Consider the following 20895-nt stretch of genomic DNA (forward strand, 5'->3'; position numbering starts at 1 on the left):
TTAAAACAATTGCAAGTGACTGTCATTGACACTAATCAGGCCTACTACCGTGGTGTCGTCTGCGAACTTGACGATGGTATTGGAACTGTGTACAGGAACGCAGTCATGGGTGAAGAGGGAGTACTGGAGAGGGCTCAGCACAAAGCCTTGTGGTACACCAGTGTTCAGGATCAAGGTGGAGGAAGTTGTCTAACCTGACAGACTGGGACAGTTGGATTGGAAGTCCAAAGTCCAGTTGCAGAGAGAGGGGCTCCAGATCATGGAGTATAACTGGAACTTAACTGGAACTTGGTTGCTTTCTTTATAACATTTCAGTTCATGAGACGAGTTTCATTTTTTCCATATTCGACTGAGTGCTAGAGCGCCACCATGAGTTTTTTTTGTACCTACTATTAGGCAAAGTTTGAAGCGACATTCTCAGTCATACTTACAATATGATAATAAAAAATACTGGGGAAAAAAGTGACTTGTGGAATGTCTGACATTTTTATATGGGGTAACAGAACTGAGTGAAAACCTGGGGATATTAATATTTATTTTAGCTAATATATTATGAATTTCTGATATGAAAATATGTTTTTATGCTTAAATTGGAAATAGTCACACAATAATACATTTTTTTTTTTATTGTAATCATTATATTTCATGGTTAAGTGTTAGAGAGTGGGAAGTGTGCTAAGTGTTCTAGCTAGTTTAATTAAGGTTTTACATAATGTGTCACCATATTATAATAAGGACGAAGTACAGGACACTTTGCTTTATAATAAAATGTATTAAACATATACGTTTTATGGATATTTATGCATGCAGTGGCCTGGGGACGGAAAAGGCACCGATTCGTTAGGATGGCCCAAATGTTTAGTTGTTATTGATTTATTTTTAAACATTAAAGGGATTTGTTCGTTATTATTCAATGTTCGCTTTATTATTTAAACGCTAATTTAACTCTTTCCCGATAGTTCATTGGATTTAATTAACCCTTCACCACTAAGTATTCTGGAGTTTGGTCAGCAACACATGGAGAACACAAAGCAAGTGGGTAAGGCAGAGGAGTTGTTTTTGAATTAGCGAAGAGTCGGACCTCTTCACAGTAAACCAAGTTTCAAATTTCTCAATATGGCACATGAAGTCAGCCACTTCATATAACCAGTGTCACTAAAGTGGTGAATCTACATAAAAAAGGCCATTCATTTTCTCCAAATGGATCTCCGACAGAGGGCACTATTAAAACTCCGACACCAACTAGCTCATTTCTTGTCCTCCGGGTTCCCATCATTATATTTTGTAGTTTCTTATTTTTGCACTGATAGGACATTGTTATTCGCTTGCATAGCAAGAAAGAGGAATAAAAGTGCCGGGAAAGCAGTGTCGTTTGGAATCTTGAAACTGCGAAAGAAACCGCTGAGGTAAATAACTTTTTGTAAACTGAAATATTCTCCTAAAAACGATTTCTCCGTTGCATGATTAACTTCCGCCTGGGTAGCTGGCTCACGTTAGAATACTGAGACAGGCTAACTAAGCTTACTAGTTAGAGAACTCGAGACACCCCCCCCTCAGCCAACTACCAAACTTAACGTTAACTTGAGAAAGGTGGATTATTCGGTTGGTAACTATGAGACAAATCATGCGACTAACCATTCACACCAACTAGTTTAGTGGACAAGCTAACGAGGGAGCTACCATTACAGTATGCTAACGTTACCTAGCTATTTTTTTTTTTTAATTAACGGTCGTTACTGTGCTGGTTTGCAATGAACCCATGAAAAAAGTACACCCAGACAGTGTTGGTACTGGCGACTACTAATGTAGTAGTTATGGTACCATGTCTATGATACAGACTGCTTGTAGCGCTGAAACAATATGCCATAATTGAAGGTGGGTAACGGTGATGTTCAAAGTAATTGGAGTGAAAAAGACCAGTGCGGAGTGAGATATGAAAGTAGAAACAAGCAGTACAGAGAAAGAGGAAAAAGTCAGCCTGAATGTCATATCGCATACTATATACTACGTGCTACAAGTACGTAGGCTATTTCGCGGGTGATGGTGTAGGTATTGTTTAGCATATAGTATGCAGGTATTGAGACTTACTACCTCGTCATGAAATTGCGTCTCATCATTAGATAGTTTTGTTGCATATTAACATCACGCCAAGTTTGAATATTTAGCTAGACACCATTAAGCATTGTTAAGTACAAATCAGTCCATTCGCGTATGGGCTGCAGACAGAATGCATGGGAATGAATGAAAAGAGTATACACCTCAACGGCGTCATGGCGCTTATAATTAGAAAACAAGTCTATTTTCTTGCGTCTACGCGCGTATCAATTGCCCAATTGAGCTGACATATAAGACAGAAAATACTAAATGTGCCCTACCAGGGAAGGAAATTGCTTGGCATGTATTTTCTTAAAGACTACCCGGGTCATCTCGTATTATCTTTTGGTTGCATATGTTGATGGTAAATAGTCACTTACCCACAGCTCTTTACTTGGGATCAAATAAGTGCAGGAAAATCGTACATTTGACTAGCCTATTTTAATGAAACTGTGTTAATTGGGCATGCCCTAAAAAAGTAACTGGAATGCTGTTTGCCTAAAATTAGAAAGCCCTGGTCAACCATTGCTTACACATGATAAATACTTATCACCACGAATTCCAACAAGTACCTAGCTATTGTCAATATAGGTTCCAATGTTATTCTTGTCTGTTCTTTTTCACAGACTATATTGTTGACTATATTACCTCATACATTTCAGTTATGGCTTTTATTGTGATAAAGAAAATCTCAGTGCTGCCAGCATAATATCCTGCTGCTAAAATAACGCTAATGAAGCCTCGAATGGCCATCACTACTCTTAATATGTTCACCCGGCACAGCCAGAAGAGGACTGCTCACCCCTCTGAGCCTGGTTCCTCTCTAGGTTTCTTCCTAATTTTCGCCCTTCTTAGGGAGTTTTTCCTAGCCACTCCTAGCTTCAATGGGACAAAAATCATTGGACAAAGATTAATCAGGACGCAGGCAGACATTGGTAGCATGGGTTGATTTATTTACACAGCGCTGGTGATGATCGTTTTAAATGCAGTCTACAAAACTATAATATTTACTGAGTTGTTGTAGACGTTATATATTAAAAATGGTCTTTAAAAGAAAATGCCTCAGTTCAAAACTGGAGAAAATCTAGGCTAAACCCTCCTTGCCACAAGCCATTTCATTATCGTGCCTTCACTGGCTTACACAAACTGCTTATTTTGCAATCAAGGATCAATAGCTTATATTTATTTTGTAACGCTGTTAATTTTGTTTTGTAACATCGTGATTGCATTTAGTTGGGTCGGTCGGGAATTCTGCAACTGACAACAGCTGCTTGTTGTTATGGCTTTCTGTGTGATTGTCAATAAACCGCAGGCAATGCCTCTTGCAAAAGCTGTTTCAGTCTGTGCAACTAGAATTTTTCCTTTATTGTATCATCTTTCTCCACTCTACATTGTTCTATGCAAGATGTTCATTTTATTGATATTAAAACAATGTTTTCAATCTTGGAAAATTACTTTCTGGTTGGGAGACAAGGTATGTCCCTGGTATAGATGATTTGCATTCCTCTAAAGCCAAATTTGATGTACTTCTGTCCATTTATATGGAAATGGCTTAGGGTGTTCAGACAAGTCCTTGTTGAAAGTGTCAGTGCGTGTTTGTGCCAGAAGGTCTGACACAGCGACAAAGTTCTTATGTTGGAAGAGAGATTTGTAACCTAGCAACATGCCTGCTTGTAAGCCTCCATTCAACCCAGTCATGAAGGCTGTCTGTCTGAACTACAGATTTTTTTTATTTTTTTTACATGCAATGAGATGTTGCATAACAAGGAATGTAAGCCTATTGGAATCAGAGTTGTAGGCTAATGATGCTCTTTGTACTCAGGAAAACAGGTGTGGGTGTAATGCTGCTCACGACGGGAATGTAGTAACAAGAAATTATAACTTCATACGTTTCCTAGAATTCAGGTGAAAATAAATCTGAATTGTGATACTGATCATTGACCGTGTTAGGGACGTTGCTGTTGCAAGGCTAGTTGAAGTAAACATCAGGCAGATAATAGGGCTGGGTGATATTGCTCAAAAGTAATAAACGTTTTTCTTTCTGAGTTTTTACAATTGATTTATATCTCAAATGTTCACCCAGGTAACATACATATCTCCTTTATTAAAATGAACACATTTGAACAATGTCATTTCCATTGCCTAATAGGTGAATGAAATACAGACTCATGACACCACTGTTTTACCAATGTAGCCAATACTTAAATTCTATAACTAAGATTCAAATAAATTCAATAACACTTTAATGTTTGACAATATCAGTTGTGGTGGTAAGGTTTAACACATTTTCAAGGCTATTGGTCACCCTATCTAGTATAGCTACATTCTTGTGCCACTGCTCTAAGAGTTTAAAGGGATAGTTCCTCCTAAAATCGTATTTTGGTGACCGTCCCCTTACTCCCCCATGGTCCTTCAGGCATCTAGTCATTTCTTAAAACAATCCATTATTCAGCTCTGTCTCAGTAATTAGCGTTATTAGCATTGTACAAATGTATTTATGGGAACCGTACATACCCCTATCGCAAAGCTGCATTGCAAGCAAAACTACTCTTAAACACTCCAAGACAAGTGGTATTGTTTACCTCAAAGAACATGACGATGTTGTATTCCTCGAAATACTGTTTTTAATTTCTGCGTTATATTTCACATTTCAAGTAAACGGGTACTTCCTGTGTTTACCGGTCAGTTTTGTCCACAATTGTATCAATTCACACGTTCAAGTTACCTATTTTGTCTTTGATATTCATCTCGGACAGTCACCTTGGCGATGGTGAACATGTTAATCCCCAACCCTTGCCCAGTATATCTGGAGGCAATGTGTACTTTTTATTATAACATTGCAATCAGAAGTATTAATTACAATCTGTCTTGTCTCCATGGGTTGAAATGGTTAACTTGATGGAATTGCATTCACCTTTAGTCCTTTTCTAAGTGAATGTATGTCACAATCCTCTATTAAAATGTTTCTCGCTAAAAAATTCTTGCTGGGGAAGTTGCACCATTGATTCTCCAACAATACCACTCGGAAGAGGCAGAGGTATTGTCTCAGTTGCAGAGCAGGCAGAATTGAATTAACTCAAGATCCAAGAGCAGCCAAACGAGCAAGCAGAAGTTGACATCGATACAAACGAAGGAAATCCAAAAGTTCTAAGTTTATTTATCAAACCCACCGAATAACACAGCGTCATCCTGCACAATGAAATTCTTGTGATATGGCACACATCTACGTTGTAAGAATTTAGAAATACAGTTGTGCTCAAAAGTTTGTGTACCCTTGGAGAATTGGTAATATATGTACTAGGGCTGCTGCTATCGATTCTTTTTGTAATCGATTAATCTAGCACTTTATCGATCGAGTAATCGGATACATTTTTTGTTTGTTTTTGAAGAACCAAAACAAATAATACATAACAAAAATGACGTGGGTGTAAAATGATCAAGCATTAGGCTTTTATTTCTCAACAGAGGTATTTATTTCCAACTCCAAAAGTTTGGCTCAAAAAGTTAAGTGCCAAGTTGGCATTGCCAACAATTATATAACAATATACAGTTACGTGAACTTACTGTAACATGCATAACATGTATTGTAAAACTAATATGAATACAAACTTAATATGATGAATATATACTCTTAATATATAAAGAAATATAAAGTCCTCTTAATACACAACCTTACAAAAAAAGGATTTAACCTTCTGCAAATTTAGTTGAGTTAACGTGAGAACAAAATGAATGAACAGGTACACAATGTATAACATGTATTTAAAAAAAAATGTATGTTGTTTTATGTTTTATAAGTTATAAGCTCTCTCTTTGTGTGAATTTCTCCTTTAAGATGTTATAATCTAACCACTAGGTGGAGCTCTTAGCATATTTCTGTATTCTGGTAGTGTACCGCTAAAGAAGAGAAGAGCTGTAACGTGACCCAGCGCTGATCAGTTTGAACGTGAAAGTTACGTTTACTACTTAAAAACGTCATCAAAGCTAAACATCTAGTCAAACTGCATCACGGCATCGCTACAAATACAGTATGGGGATTAAAATCAGCGAACATCAATAGGCTTACCTTGTTTCAGCAATGCTTGTTGGAACAGCATGGAGTGGATGTCTTCTGTTTAGATGCTGGATCATAGAAGATGTGCTGTTGTGGTAAGCCAGATCTATTTTGCAGTAGAGACACTGCACCGTGTTCTCTTCTTTATTTAGTGTGTAATGATCCCACACTTTAGACAATTTCTGCCGTTTATTTACAATTTTTTTTCTCCGCCATCGCGCCAACTAAATTTAAAACAGATAACACGCACTATGGTGTGATTCCTGAACAGCTCCGCGTCCCGTGTGAATAAACGGTCCGTGTAAAACAATCATTCAAATCCCTGCGCCGCGCAAATAGTGCTCGTCATAGGAATTTAACGAGGCTTCGAGGCAGAGTTTTTGCCTCGAGGAATTTTTGTAATCGAGTAACTCGAGGAATCGTTTCAGCCCTAATATGTACCATTTGTAAAGAAAACATGAGTGAGCAGGCAAATTATGTCTTTTATTTCTTATGGGATTCACATTAAACTTTGAGTCATAACAGAATGGCACAATCATAAAACAAAACATGGCAACAAAGAAATTAACTGACCCCTGTTGAAAAGTCTGCATACCCTTAGTTCTTAATACTGTGTATTGCCCCCTTTAGCATCAGTGACAGCGTGTAGTATTTTGTAATAATTGTCTATGAGGCCCCACATTCTTGCTGGTGTTATAGCTGCCCATTCGTCTTGGCAAAGTGCCTACAGGTCATGTAAAGTCTTTGGTCATCTTGCATGAACTGCACGTTTTCGATCTCCCCAGCGTGGCTTGATGATATTAAGGTCAGAAGACTGTGATGGCCACTCCAAAACCTTCACCTTTTTCTGCTGTAACCACTGTAGGGTCAACTTGGCCTAGTGCTTAAAGACATTGTTGTGCTGGAAAGTCCAAGAGCGTCCCATGCGCAGCGTTCATGCAGAAGAATGCAAATTGTCTGCCTGTATTTTCTCATAACATGCTGTATTCATCTTGCCAACAATTTTCACAAATATTTAGTGTGCCTTTAGAGCTCACACACCCCCAAAACATCAGTGCACCACCACCATGCTTCACAGCGGGGATGGTATTCCTTTCCCTATAGACCTTGTTGACCCCTCTCCAAACAGTGCTTATGGTTGTGACTATAAAGCAAAATTTTGGTCTTGTCTCTCCAAATTAGTGTGCCAGAAGCTTTGAGGCGTGTCAATGTGTTGTCAAGCATATTGTAACCAGGATTTTTTGTGTTGCATTGGCGCAGTAAAGGCTTCTTTCAGGCAACTCGACCATGCAGCTCATTTTTGTTCAAGTATTGTCGTATTGTGCTACTTGAAACAACCAGTCTTTTTTCAGAGCAACCTATATTTCTCCTGAGGTTACCTGTGGGCTTTTCTTTGTGTCCCGAACAATTCTTCTGGCAGTTTTGGCTGAACTCTTTCTTGGTCTACCTGACCTGGCTTGGTATCAAGAGATCCCCAAACTTTCCACTTCTTAATAAGTTATTGCACAGTAATGACTGGCATTTGTTCCATTACCTTGTTACGCAGGTCTCTCTGCTCCCCATGGCTCAGTATCTAGCCTGCTCTGTGCATCCACGTGGGGACTATTTATACAAAGACACTAATTGCAGGTATGGGAAATTCACCTTTAATTGCCATTTTCACCTGTGTGTCACCTTGTGTGTCTGTAACAAGGCCAAGCATTCAAGGATATGTAAAATTTTGATGAGGGCCATTTAGGTGATTTCTGTTAACATGATTTAAAAAGGAGCCAAACAACTATGATAATAAATTACTTCATATGATCACGATTCTTAAATAAAAGACAGGTTTTTTTTGCATGATCAGTCATATTTTCAAAATCAATGCCAAAATGTCACAATGCCAGGGTTTACAAACTCATGAGCACGACTGTATACCTTGGTAACAGACATCATGAAGTGTGATTTGGTTGATTACATCTTATGTTCTACAATGGGTGATAATGTTCTGTGATTTATCACTGGCCAGGAAGGATTACTTCTGTTTTGCGTCCTCTTACATTGTAATGCCACTCTTACAAACCATTAATGTTCATGCATATTCCCAGGGTAAGGGGAACCCTAAAGTGTGCGATTTCATGAATGGATAGTTACATGGCTCAAGTATTTGGAAGAGAGAACGCCACATTGGTAAGTAAAGTAAAAGTTGAATGGTTTATTTTCCTCCCATGTTTGCTTGTCTTGTATCGTGAACAAGGAGCTGATAGGGTTTCGTTATACAATACCTTTTTTTGGGGAGATAAACTAAAAACCGATGCTGCTTGTGAGCCTTGCTGTACAATCAGCTGTTCCAACATTTACCCTGGGACCGCAAGGTTTACCCCATGTTTTCTAACCCTATTGTCAGAATAATTCGTAGAAGGTTTTTTCATAGTGGCAAATTGCTTTTTGAAAATATTCTGTAGTCTACCTTGAAAAACGTTGTTTGCACATTTTTGGCAGCCCCCTCTCCAGTGCACTGAGTGCCAGCGCTCGTGTCTTATGAAATCAGGGAAGAGTGCCATTATTTGGGGTCTTTAACAGTTATTTAGATTACAAAAGTGTTTGCTGATCAGAAATGACCAATGGCCATTTCAGAAATGATCAGAAATGGCCATTGGCCCATAGTTGTGCTAGGCTTGCACTTATGGATAGTCAAATTCTAACAACCATGCTTGCTAGCAAAACAGAGACAGCATGCTTTCGGCAGAGCAGCAGTTATCTTCAGTCTAATGCATTAATAATGTCAGTCTATGACCAACAACCTTACCGTGCTCATAAAAACAAATAAAGCTTAACGCTGTCTTAAAGTTAACTTTCATTTAAATATAAAAATGATCTCCGGTACTCTACACAGAGCACAGAGCCTCTGGTTTATCGCAAGGTAATGTAAATAGCAAGTGACCGGTAGAAGCTGCGCAGCCATCAGGCACTATTGGAGCCAAGTTCTGCTGACGTTTTACAAACAATCGCTATTGGCGCCGATTAATCTGACAAAGTATTGATCGGTCAACCTCTAGATGCAACGGTACAGTGGGCCCACGTTTCGGTACATATTGCGGTTTGTGGGTAACTGTACGATTTCACAATGAATTATGTTATTTTAAGTGTTTCCACTTGAGTAGCCGACAGTGGCAAAGCAATGCTTGCAGACTACTGTGTTTATGGTCTTCTTATCCTCATCATGTTGAACCAGTTTTGTCACCAAAAATAGTGATGAAAATATTAGATAAACAAATTTATCAATTGCTTTCGATGAGACGATAACTAACTAAATAGATCCAGAAAAAACAATAACTAAAGAACAAATTTCTTATTTTGGTTGACAAAAACCAAGATGAGATGAAATTGTCTTTGTGAGTAAAGTCTTACGTAACTACCATAATTGGATATGTGGATTTTCGAAAGGGAGCTTTTGAGTGTTTTTGTTTTGTCCAATCAAAAGCATTCATGGGCCCAAATGGGCATTAGCAGAGTTGTTTGCCTTTCTCGTTCGAATGTTGCAATGCTAGTGGTGGAGAAAAGTCAGGCCCAGGTCATTCCAGAATCATCTCTGATTGTTCTCTAATCTGGCGGCAAAGGATTGACCGGGTTCATTAAGGCTATTCCCTTGATAAAAGTGCTGGTAGATAATTACTTGGATTAACAAAGACAACGTAGGCTACTATTGGGACACAAGACTGATGGTTGCTATTAATGGGCCTCTTTACACCTGTGTAGATATACCATTAAATATCAGCTGTTTTTGGCTACAGTAGTCATTTACAACAATCTGTATCTACACCGTATGTCTGATCAATTTGATATTTCAATGGACAGAAATGTGATGTTCTTTTGAAATAAAAGACATTTCTAAGTGATCCCAAATGTTCAAACAGTTGTGTATATTTCTTGGTTAGGTATTACTCCTATACTTTTTTTATTTGACAGTGGTTAAAGTTTTCCAGACCTACTCATAATTCTTTTTTACAGAAACAATAATTTCAGCTCTGTGTTTTTTTTTTAATGGCTCAAGTATGTCCCACAACGTAAAATGTACTTATTCTACAGAGAAACATTAAACTGGTGTTAATATCCAGTGCCCCACTGCAATGACAGTAAGGAATGCAAATTGACTTTTGGAGTTGTCTGTTTTTAGAATTCAAACACAAAATGGGGTACCCTCTCATTTTGTTTTCTGTGAGATCAGTGCCTGCTCCACTATATTATTTATCAGAACAAAAATGGCCATGTGTGGCTGTAATAATTTTGGTAGTGATGGCCAAATGAGGCTTCATGAATGTTATTTTACCAGCAGGATATTATGCTGACAGTCCTCAGATTTTCATTATCACAATAAGTCATCTTTGAAATGTATACGGCAATATGGTTAACAATATATTCTGTGAAAAAGAACAGACAAGAATAACATTGGAACGGACATTAAACATAAAATGTACAGACTAGATTAACTATATTACCTTATATTTCGATAGTGTCTTTTATTTTGAAAAAGAGAATCTGAGTTAGCACTGCTAGCATAAAATCCTGTTGCTAGAAGAACGATAATAAAGCCTTGTATCACTACTTTTTGGTGGTCAACCAAACAATTTAGTCACTCTTTTTAATATGGTTAATTGGTTTATTGTGCACTTGCCGAGTACATTAAGACTATACCCAATACAGCTGAAACATAACTTTTTTTTTTGCATAAAGTGCTTGACAACACAACTGGAAAATATCCTGGTAAAGGGGTGGAGAGAATGATTTCTGTATTAAGATGCATTCATACAGAGAGTCAGAGGCACGATAAAGCCCTTATTTAGCTTAATTCAAGATAAGAAGCATTTGGCTTGTTAGGCAGGTTGGCCCACTCTATTGATGTTGCTTAATATTTTATTTGGTTTTGTATGTATTATTTATTTAAATTGAGAAATGTCTTTATTATGCTGTCAGTGAATACATATTGCATTCATCATAATTTATGTCCTGTCAGGCAATTGCAAATAGGCAACACCCCCCATCTGCCTGAAAATAAATATAATCTTTCCTTTTGACGTTTAGCTGATAAAGAAATCAATGGAGCACACTATTAGTTGGTGGTTTGTGTGGGAGGTGTATTTGTGGGCATAATAAACAGTTCCTGATTTTCTAAGGGGTATGTAACCTACAACACACTATTATTGTATGACGAAAATGATAAAGTAATTTCTCTGAATAAACCTCTTGACAACCTCATTTGCATTATGATAAGATGTATCTCTGCATTAACAATTAATAACCCACCACATGCTTAAAAAAGCCTGAAACTTACACATCAGTATGATTAATAAGATATTAGGCTTGCAGTGTGGGCTTAAATTAACCCCTCTGTAATATACCATGCCATAATATACCAATGCCATACTGTGTGGTATAGTCAGTTAATCTGGAAACATTAAGGTCTAGAAAGCAGAGTCTTGGAAAGATGATGCTTTGATTGGGACACCAATGTGGAAAACTCACCTCCAGATAATGTCTTATTACCCATTCAACCTACTCAGACAGTAATCAAGGGCATTGTTCCTGATAGTCAATTTATCCCCAAATTGCCTTCCCGGGAGTGATTCAGGAACTTACTGTCATTATTGGTAATGTCATTGAAATACAAGATCTCACTCAAGTCTATAGATTTCAGTCCATAAATTAACTAATGTGTCAGTGTCCTTAACTGCTCTAGGTCTAAACTTATGATTCACTTCCTCAAATAGAGGCATGTCCAGGATGGAAAGATTAATCCTCAGATTGATGGCCCATGATTGGGCTATCTGAGGCGCTATTGACAAAAACCCAAGGAAACTTATGCACCAGAAACCCTAGACAAACAAGAATGATTTGGAGAGTTAAAAAAACCTGTGTTGCTGTCTACATACTGAATGTACATCTAAAAAAATTATAATATGGAAAAGTTAATTTTTCAAATCAAAAAGTGACACCTTTTATATATTCTAGATTGATTACACAAAGTGAAACATTATGGTTTCAGTCTTGATGTTTACAGCTTACAGCTCATGGATATAATAAATCCGGTATCTAAAAATATTAGGAAAAACATTTATAATACTGAAATGTTGACCTGAGAAGAGCTGAGATCAGCTGATTAACTCAAAACACTTGCAAATGTTTCCTAAGTATTTTAATTGATGCACTCAATACTTGGTTGTGGCTCCTTTTGCACGAGTTACTGCATCAATGTGTCGTGGCTTGGAGGCAGTCAATCAGTCTGTGACACTGCTGAGGTGTTATGGAAACCCTGGATGCATTGATATCGGCCTTGTTGTTGGGTCGTCTGTGTTGTTGGCCAGCTAACTCACCTGACCTGAACCCCATAGAGAATCTATAGGGTAGTCAAGAAGAAAATAAGCACCATACTCTGGGACCTTGATTTCAAAATGAAATGCAAAATTTACTTTCACCTAAAGAGAGGATGTTGGGCCACTGAGCAATGGTTCAGATCTTTTCATCTTTCCCCCAAGTGAGATGCGTCTGATGTTGTCTCTGGTTCAGGAGTGGCTTGACACTAGGAATGCAACATTTGTAGGCCATTTCCTGGACAAGTCTGTTAGTGGTGGCTCTTGATGCACTGACTCCAGCCTCAGTCCACTCCTTGTGAAACTCCCCCAAGTTCTTGAATCGGCTTTGTTTGACAAGGATGTGGTCATCCCTGTTGCTTGTGCAAGTTTTCCTACCACACTTTTCCCTTGCTGTCCACTTTCCATGAATATGCTTTGATACAGCGCACTGCGAACAGCCAACCCTGGTAGCAATGACCCTCGTGGAGGGTGTCAATTAATGTCTTTTGTCCAATCAGCACTCCTTCCCATTATTGTGGTTGTGTGTACTGAACCAGACTGAGCGATAGAAGGCTCAGGGAGTTAATTAGCTGATTAGAGCTCTTCTCAGGTCAACATCTCTGTATTGTACATTATAATATTTTGAGGTACTAGATTTTTGATTTCCGTAAGCTGTAATCATCAAGATTGAAAAAAAAGTCTTAATGTTTCAGTATGTGTAATGAATCTAGAATATATTGAACTTTTCCACAAACTTTTCCACAATATTCATATCTTTTTAGATGTACCTGTACAGGGCCAGCCAACATTAACGAATACATTTGTTTTTATTTTACTGAGATTCTCCAACATGGAAAAATAACACTACTTTGGTGATGATCAAGTGGGACAGAATGGCCCCAGTAAAGGACCATGCTCCATGGTTGTCATTTCTGCTCTAACTCACATTATCTGGAAGGACTGTTCTTTCTGGACCAGAGTGCAAAGTGGAGCAACATTTGTCTTGTTATCATTTTGAATTAGATAAAGGCTAAACTGGGGAAGTTATGGTATGAATGCATTATGATTAATATTGATGTACAGATGATAGTTTAAGTAATCCAATTGGACATTTCGTGACAATGGCCTCATGCTTCAGTCGTTCATGATTCTAAGGAGGCAACAAATATATTTTTGGTAGTTTTAATGGGGCTTCCTTCATTTCCTGTAGTCATTATTTTAATCTACACTATCACATTTTGTATTTCTTTGCATCTTTTTTAGTTTGAGCTTTTCTCAGAATAACATTTTTCCTCTATTGGCAAAGAACTTTCAGTGGATTTCACCACCATCATGTTGGCACATTTGCTGCCTCACAGACAACATTGATGGCAGAATTTTGACCACAAATGAACAATTCCCAAACATTAGCAGTGTCTTAATGGTGGTAAGAAACATTTTCAGGATTTAATCACTGTCGTTTATACTATATTACTTTGTAAGGTAATTTGAAAAGATTCATACACCGATCAACCATAACATTATGACCACCTGCCTAATATTATGTAGGTCCCATTTTTGCCACCAAAAAAGCCCTGACCCCTCGAGGCATGGACTCCACTACAACTCTGAAGGTGTGCGGAGGTATATGGCACCAAGACGTTAGCAGCAGTTCCTTTGAGTCGTATAAGTTGAGAGGTGGAGCCTCCATGGATTGGACCTGTTTGTCCAGCACATCCCACGGATGCTTGATTGGCTTGAGATCTGCGGTATTTGGAGGAAAAGTCAACACCTTGAACTTGTTGTGTTCCTCAATCCATTCGTGAATTATTTTTGCTTTGTGGCAGGGCGCATTATCCTGCTGAAAGAGGCCAGTGCCATCAGGGAATACCATTGCCATGAAAGGATGCACATGGTCTGCAACAATGCTTTGGTAGGTGGTATGTGTCAAAGCAACATCCACATGAATGGTAGGACCCAGGGTTTCCCAGCAGAACAATGCCCAAAACATTACATTGCCTCCACCTGCTTGCCCTTTTCCCATAGTGCATCCTGGTGCCATGTATTCTCCAGGTAAGTGCACATTCCTGGCCTTCCATGTGATGTAAAAGAAAACCAGGCCACCTTCCATTTCTCCGTTGTCCAGTTCTAATGCTCACAAGCCCGTTGTAGGTGCTTTCGGCAGGGGTCAGCATAGACACCCTGATTGGTCTGCAGTTACACAGCCACATACGCGATGCACTGTGTGTTCTGACACCTTTCTATCCGTTCCAGCATTATATTTTTTAGCAGTTTGAGCTACAGTAGCTTGTCCGTTGGATTGGACTGCATAGGCCAGCCTTCGCTCTCCACGTGCCTCGGTGACCCTTGGCCACCTGTGATCCTGTCGCTCGTTCCTCTTTTCTTTCCTAGGACCTCTTTTGATAGGTACTGACCACTGCAGACTGGGAACACCCCACAAGTACTGCAGTTTTGGAGATGCTCTGACCCAGTCGTCTAGCCATCACAATTTTGTTTTTGTCAAAGTCGCTCAGATCCTTATGCTTGGCCATTTTTCCTGCTTCTATCATGTAGACTTTGAGGACAGAATTTTCACTTGCTGCCTAATATATCCCACCCACTGACAGGTGCCATGATAACGAGATTATTAGTTTTTATTCACTTCACCAGTCAGTGGTCATAATGTTATGGCTGGTTGGTGTACATCAATATTGATGTGTAGTTTAGGGATGCACCGATACCAGTATCAGGTATTGGTCTGATACTGGGCTCATGTACTTGTACTCACAGAAATATGCCGATACCACGAACCGATACCACCTGTTAGTTTTTCTTTAAGAAGCCCTCCTGTTCTCCACTCATTACCTGTATTAACTGCATCTGTTTGAAGTCGTTACCTGTATAAAAGACACCTGTCCACACACTCAATCAAACAAACTCCAACCTCTCCACAATGGTCAATCAATCAAATTTATTTATAAAGCCCTTTTTACAACAGCAGTTGTCACAAAGTGCTTTACAGACACACCCAGCCTTAAACCCCAAGGAGCAAACAACAGTAGTGTTGAATTTCAGTGGCTAGGAAAAACTCCCTAAGAAGGTCGAATTTTAGGAAGAAACCTAGAGAGGACCCAGGCTCAGAGGGGTGACCAGTCCTCTTCTGGTTGTGCCGGGTGAGATATTAAGAGTCCAATTGGAATAATAAATACATTTCTCTGGGCTAAATCCAGAGTCTATTTGATTTTAGACTAGGTCAGAAGTATGACCAGATGGACAAGGACAGGGACAGCAACGGGCTCCCCAAACCAGGTAATCCGCAGTTGTGGACCAGGACCTCATCTCCTCCCAAAATTTAAAACTGGAGGAGACAGAAAAAAAAGTTAGTAGTGCATTCCTCATATCCCCCAGCACAATAATATAGCAGCGTAACACCTTGGAACGGAGACGGGGGGGTCCAGTGTCAAGACCAGAGAGCTTTGTAAGGACATCAGGGATACAATTGTAGACCTGCACAAGGCTGGGATGGGCTATAGGACAATAGGCTGTACGCTGCAGGATTCATCTTCAACTTCTTCCATTTTCTAATAATTGCGCCAACAGTTGTTGATGTCCTCATACAGCTCTCTGGTCTTGCCCATTGTGGAGAGGTTGGAGTCTGTTTGACTCTCTGGTCTTGGCCATTGTGGAGAGGTTGGAGTCTGTTTGATTGTGTGTGTGGACAGGTGTCTTTTATACAGGTAACGACTTGAAACAAGTGCAGTTAATACAGGTAATGAGTGGAGAACAGGAGGGCTTCTTAAAGAAAAACGAACAGGTCTGTGAGAGCCGGAATTCTTACTGGTTGGTATGTGATCAAATACTTATGTCATGCAATAAAATGCTAATTAGTTATTTAAAAAATCATACAATGTGATTTTCTGGATTTTTGTTTTAGATTCAGTCTCTCACAGTTGAAGAGTACCTATGATAAAAATGACAGACCTACATGCTTTGTAAGTAGGAAACACTGCCGATTTTGCAGGTTATCAAATACTTCTCCCCACTGTATGTTATGTTAGCTAGCTGGCAAGTTAGCATCTTTACCTAGCTAGCTAGCGTTAACCGTAACATCTGAGCTATAGCTAGATAATTAGCAATGCAAAGGACTGACAAGTTTCTGAAAAAACTGAGGGATTATCTTAAGCTAGTTAGCAAATGTTAGACTTAGGTCTGTTGACTTTGTCGACGCTTTGTGTTTTCGCTAGTTCACAGTATTCAATGAATCTGTGCATCTTTCAATGTCTCTGTCATTGATGACCGAGACATTGATCAGGATCTGTGGTTGCCCTTTGTTTGTAAATGTAATCTGTAAACAGTTGTTCTACCAAAAACAAGCCAGCGTTATCTTTTCGCCCATCTCTGCATTTGCAAATTTCCTCCTGATACACTGCTTGCACAGGTCATTCCACTGATTTCATCACTTGGTCAACTTCCTCTATGACGACAACAACACTGTACTTCTCCGTTTCCTTCATCACATTCATCAGAAGTATCAATGTCCTCCAGAAGGTATTCTCAAACTTGATCCCATGACCAGCTAAATTCAGGGCAGTGATGTTGTTGACGGCTTTAGCAACGCGTTAACAGTTATCCATGTTTGAAAATCCTGGGGTTGCAATAATTTACTGACCTAGTAGTTATGACAGAAGCCGGTGACGTGGCAGACCAATCAGAACTCAGTATGTCAGGATGTCCAGCCCCTTCAGCCCTGTATTTTGTGCTTGTTAAGGGTTTGTGTTTAAAAAATGTCTTTGTATTTACACATACTAGTTTGCTATTAATGCATACTGGTTTAAGCATTCTAGTAACTTCAAGGCATTTCGGCAAAAAAAACAATGTCCCAGAATGTTTTTATTTTTTATTACCTGCTCTCATGTAAAGTAATGACATGAGACATATGCCCCTGTTTCTGAGTTCCGTATATATATATTTAATTGAATATCAGTCGGCCCATTGCATTCTGTTTTTATTTACATTTTACAAAGCCTTTTTGGAAATGGGTTGTACAACCTTTTAATTGTAACTGTTAACCATAGGCTTATTAAACAATACCATCAGCGGAGGTAGCCTAGATTGTGGGGCCAATAACATAAGTCCTATCTGACAAGGACAAAAATCTGTTGTGCTCTTTGAAAGCAATTCAAAAGCATCTCCTAAATGAGTGAAATGTCAGTACAAATGAAATTATACCCTGATGGGTGATCATACCCCTCCCCCTAACATTTCTTCTCAGCCTTTTCACATTTAGGTTTTCAAATGCACTCAGCTCTGTCAACTGGTTTGAATGTCCTTCATATCCGTACAAGTATCTTCCTGTCAGGAGACAGGGGTCTTTGCTTTTTGGACTCAAAATAAAATTTGGCACATCAGCTGGCTGACTTTAGCATCCTAAATTAGTCTGATTCTGTAACATTATGCAGAGAGTAAAAGTCAGTTCACAGAGTGATCTGAGGCTATAAGCAGAGGATTAGCCCTTTTGATTGCTGCTTTATGCTATTTCCCGAACTACTCAGGTGTGACTGGGACTCCTCCAGTGCCGACACACATTCTACAATGTTACTTATATGGTATGATGGAGAGGCGGGTACAGAGAGCTGAAACTTCGGCAATAATCTGTTTGGACTTTGTCACTTGGCAGTTGTATTGTTGTTATTATTGGCATTGGGGAGGGGTTATTCAAGTCATACCCTACGACATCCAGATCCTGATGGTTTTCTGTTTCACTTCGTCATTAATTGCACTCTCCTGTTGTTGCAAGTCTAAATTAGTCCCTAATTTTCAGGGGTTGCAATGAAAACATGTAATGGAACTGGATTCCAGGTCCGGATTTGATGACAATTGTCCTAGGTTTTGGATGCCTGCACTATAGATTTATCCTTATGAGAAGGTGCACGTAGAGTAAGATTCAGTTTTAAGGAACCAGTTTGAATACTTCATGACCATTTATGACCATTGTTATTCTGTTCTGCTGCTTTAATGCAAATTGATTCCCTACATGGAGTAGGTGTCTCTTTTGCATCTAGACTGAGGAGATTGAAGGCATAAGTAAAGCAGGTTGATTATTCCTTTCACAGAAAAGGGCCCTGTTTGAGTCAACAGTAGGGAAACATTTTTTCAAGTGGTATTTCAGTCTGAGCTGCTTCCACAAGATTTCATTCATTCTGACAAATGGAACCAGTACTCCTACGCCAAAGCTATTTTCTGCAGGTCTAGTTAGTAGATACCATTAGAATGTAGAACATTGATTTGGTCCTTCTCTTTAAAGGAGGTTGGCATTTCTCATCAACATTTTTTTAAAATTTACTTTCAAAGACATTGGTGAAATTATAAGAACAGATGCAATTGAATGTCTTTCTAACCAATCAATATGGCTTTGCTTGTCTGTCATAAGCTGCACTAGTGCTGTCCTCTGCAAAACAACACTAGTCATGAGATGGCTTAACGGGATACAGTGGCACAATTAATCTTTCTGTAGGGCTGTAAAATATTTCTTAAATTTGTTTCAATTGTCTTCCATAAACTTTCTGAATAGTACTCAAAAAACTACATTACAATGTACACTCACCTAAAGTATTATTAGGAACACCTGTTCAATTTCTCATTAATGCAATTATCTAATCAACATGGCAGTTGCTTCAATGCATTTAGGGGTGTGCTCCTGTTCAAGACAATCTTCTGAACTCCAAACTGAATGTCAGAATGGGAAAGAAAGGTGATTTAAGCAATTTTGAGCGTGGCATGGTTGTTGGTGCCAGACGGGCCGATCTGAGTATTTCACAATCTGCTCAGTCACTGGGATTTTCACACACAACCATTTCTAGCGTTTACAAAGAATGGTGTGAAAAGGGAAAAACATCCAGTATGCGGCAGTCCTGTGGGCGAAAATGCCTTGTTGATGCTAGAGGTCAGAGGAGAATGGGCCGACTGATTCAAGCTGATAGAAGAGCAACTTTGACTGAAATAACCACTTGTTACAACCAAGGTATGCAGCAAAGCATTTGTGAAGCCACAACACGCACAACCTTGAGGCGGATGGGCTACAACAGCAGAAGACCCCACCGGGTATCCCTCTTCTCCACTACAAATAGGAAAAAGAGGCTACAATTTGCACGAGCTCACCAAAATTGGACAGTTGAAGACTGGAAGAATGTTGCCTGGTCTGATGAGTCTCGATTTCTGTTGAGACATTCAGATGGTAGAGTCACGGCATGATGGAGAACATGGATCCATCATGCCTTGTTACCACCTTTTAGGCTGGTGGTGTAATGGTATGGGGGATGTTTTCTTGGCACACTTTAGGCCCTTTAGTGCCAATTGGGCATTGTTTAAATGCCACGGCCTACCTGAGCATTGTTTCTGACCATGTCCATCCCTTTATGACCACCATGTACCCATCCTCTGATGGCTACTTCCAGCAGGATAATGCACCATTTCACAAAGCTCGAATAATTTCAAATTGGTTTCTTGAACATGACAATGAGTTCACTGTACTGAAATGGCCCCCACAGTCACCAGATCTCAACCCAGTAGAGCATCTTTGGGGTGTGGTGGAACGGGAGCTTCGTGCCCTGGATCTCCATCAACTGCAAGATGCTATCCTATCAATATGGGCCAACATTTCTAAAGAATGATTTCAGCACCTTGTTGAATCAATGCCACATAGAATTAAGGCAGTTCTGAAGGCGAAAGGGGGTCAAACACAGTATTAGTATGGTGTTCCTAATAATCCTTTAGGTGAGTGTATGTTTCAAAAATAATCTCAAGTTGCGTTCAGTCTTGTCCCCTGTCTTGTAGTCTTGTACTCATGATGTCAGTCAGTATTCGGCCACAAATACTCTACCATATTTGCTATCTATATTTTTTGTTTGACAGAAATGCTAGCATTTCTACTGTAAATGTCAAGTGCAGCTCTTACTTGTAATGTCTCCAGCTGCAGAATATAGTTTTCTGTCAGGCTTCTTTTGACAAAGGACTCAAACACTTTTTTGATATTTTGGTGTACTACTTGGTACTGTTGAATGATTGCAAAATGATCTCATAGTTTTCAAAACTGGTGTATGTTTATTTTCACAGATTTTAATGTCACTTGCGAAACCTATGATTACATTTTTATTTTTTTTCTGATAGTTTAATATCCTATATTTATTTGACAGCCCTATCTTGCAGCAAGCTAGACCCATTTGTTTGTCAGCAAGGTCCTATTATACTCACGAGAAGTTCAACGTTGTCCGTTAAGATTTGTCCTGTCCTTTTTATAGTTCTAATAATTGTCTTTAACATTCACTGGACTGAAAGGATATGCTTTATTAGAACTATAAAAGGCTATCTCGTGGAGGGAGGGTGATAACTGTCAAATAAGCTTCCCTCTAATTGGAAGGTGTTCCTTTAATTAAGGAGAAT

At 39.1% G+C, this 20895-nt stretch overlaps 1 protein-coding gene across 2 annotated transcripts in view; it reads left to right on the plus strand.

Moving 5' to 3' along the window:
• Window positions 1-1251: 1251 nt before the first annotated feature.
• The window catches only part of enox2 (ecto-NOX disulfide-thiol exchanger 2), a 311024-nt gene continuing 291380 nt past the window's right edge, over window positions 1252-20895 (plus strand). Inside the window, exon 1 of one of the 2 annotated variants that reach the window (XM_020044976.2) lies at window positions 1252-1406. The gene's annotated coding sequence lies outside the window, so the exon portion shown is untranslated. The remainder of the gene's footprint in view (window positions 1407-20895) is intronic. The other variant, XM_010896791.5, reaches the window with a different exon arrangement.

The sequence above is a fragment of the Esox lucius genome, chromosome 4 (assembly GCF_011004845.1).
Source record: "Esox lucius isolate fEsoLuc1 chromosome 4, fEsoLuc1.pri, whole genome shotgun sequence".
NCBI classification, from domain to species: Eukaryota; Metazoa; Chordata; class Actinopteri; order Esociformes; family Esocidae; genus Esox; species Esox lucius.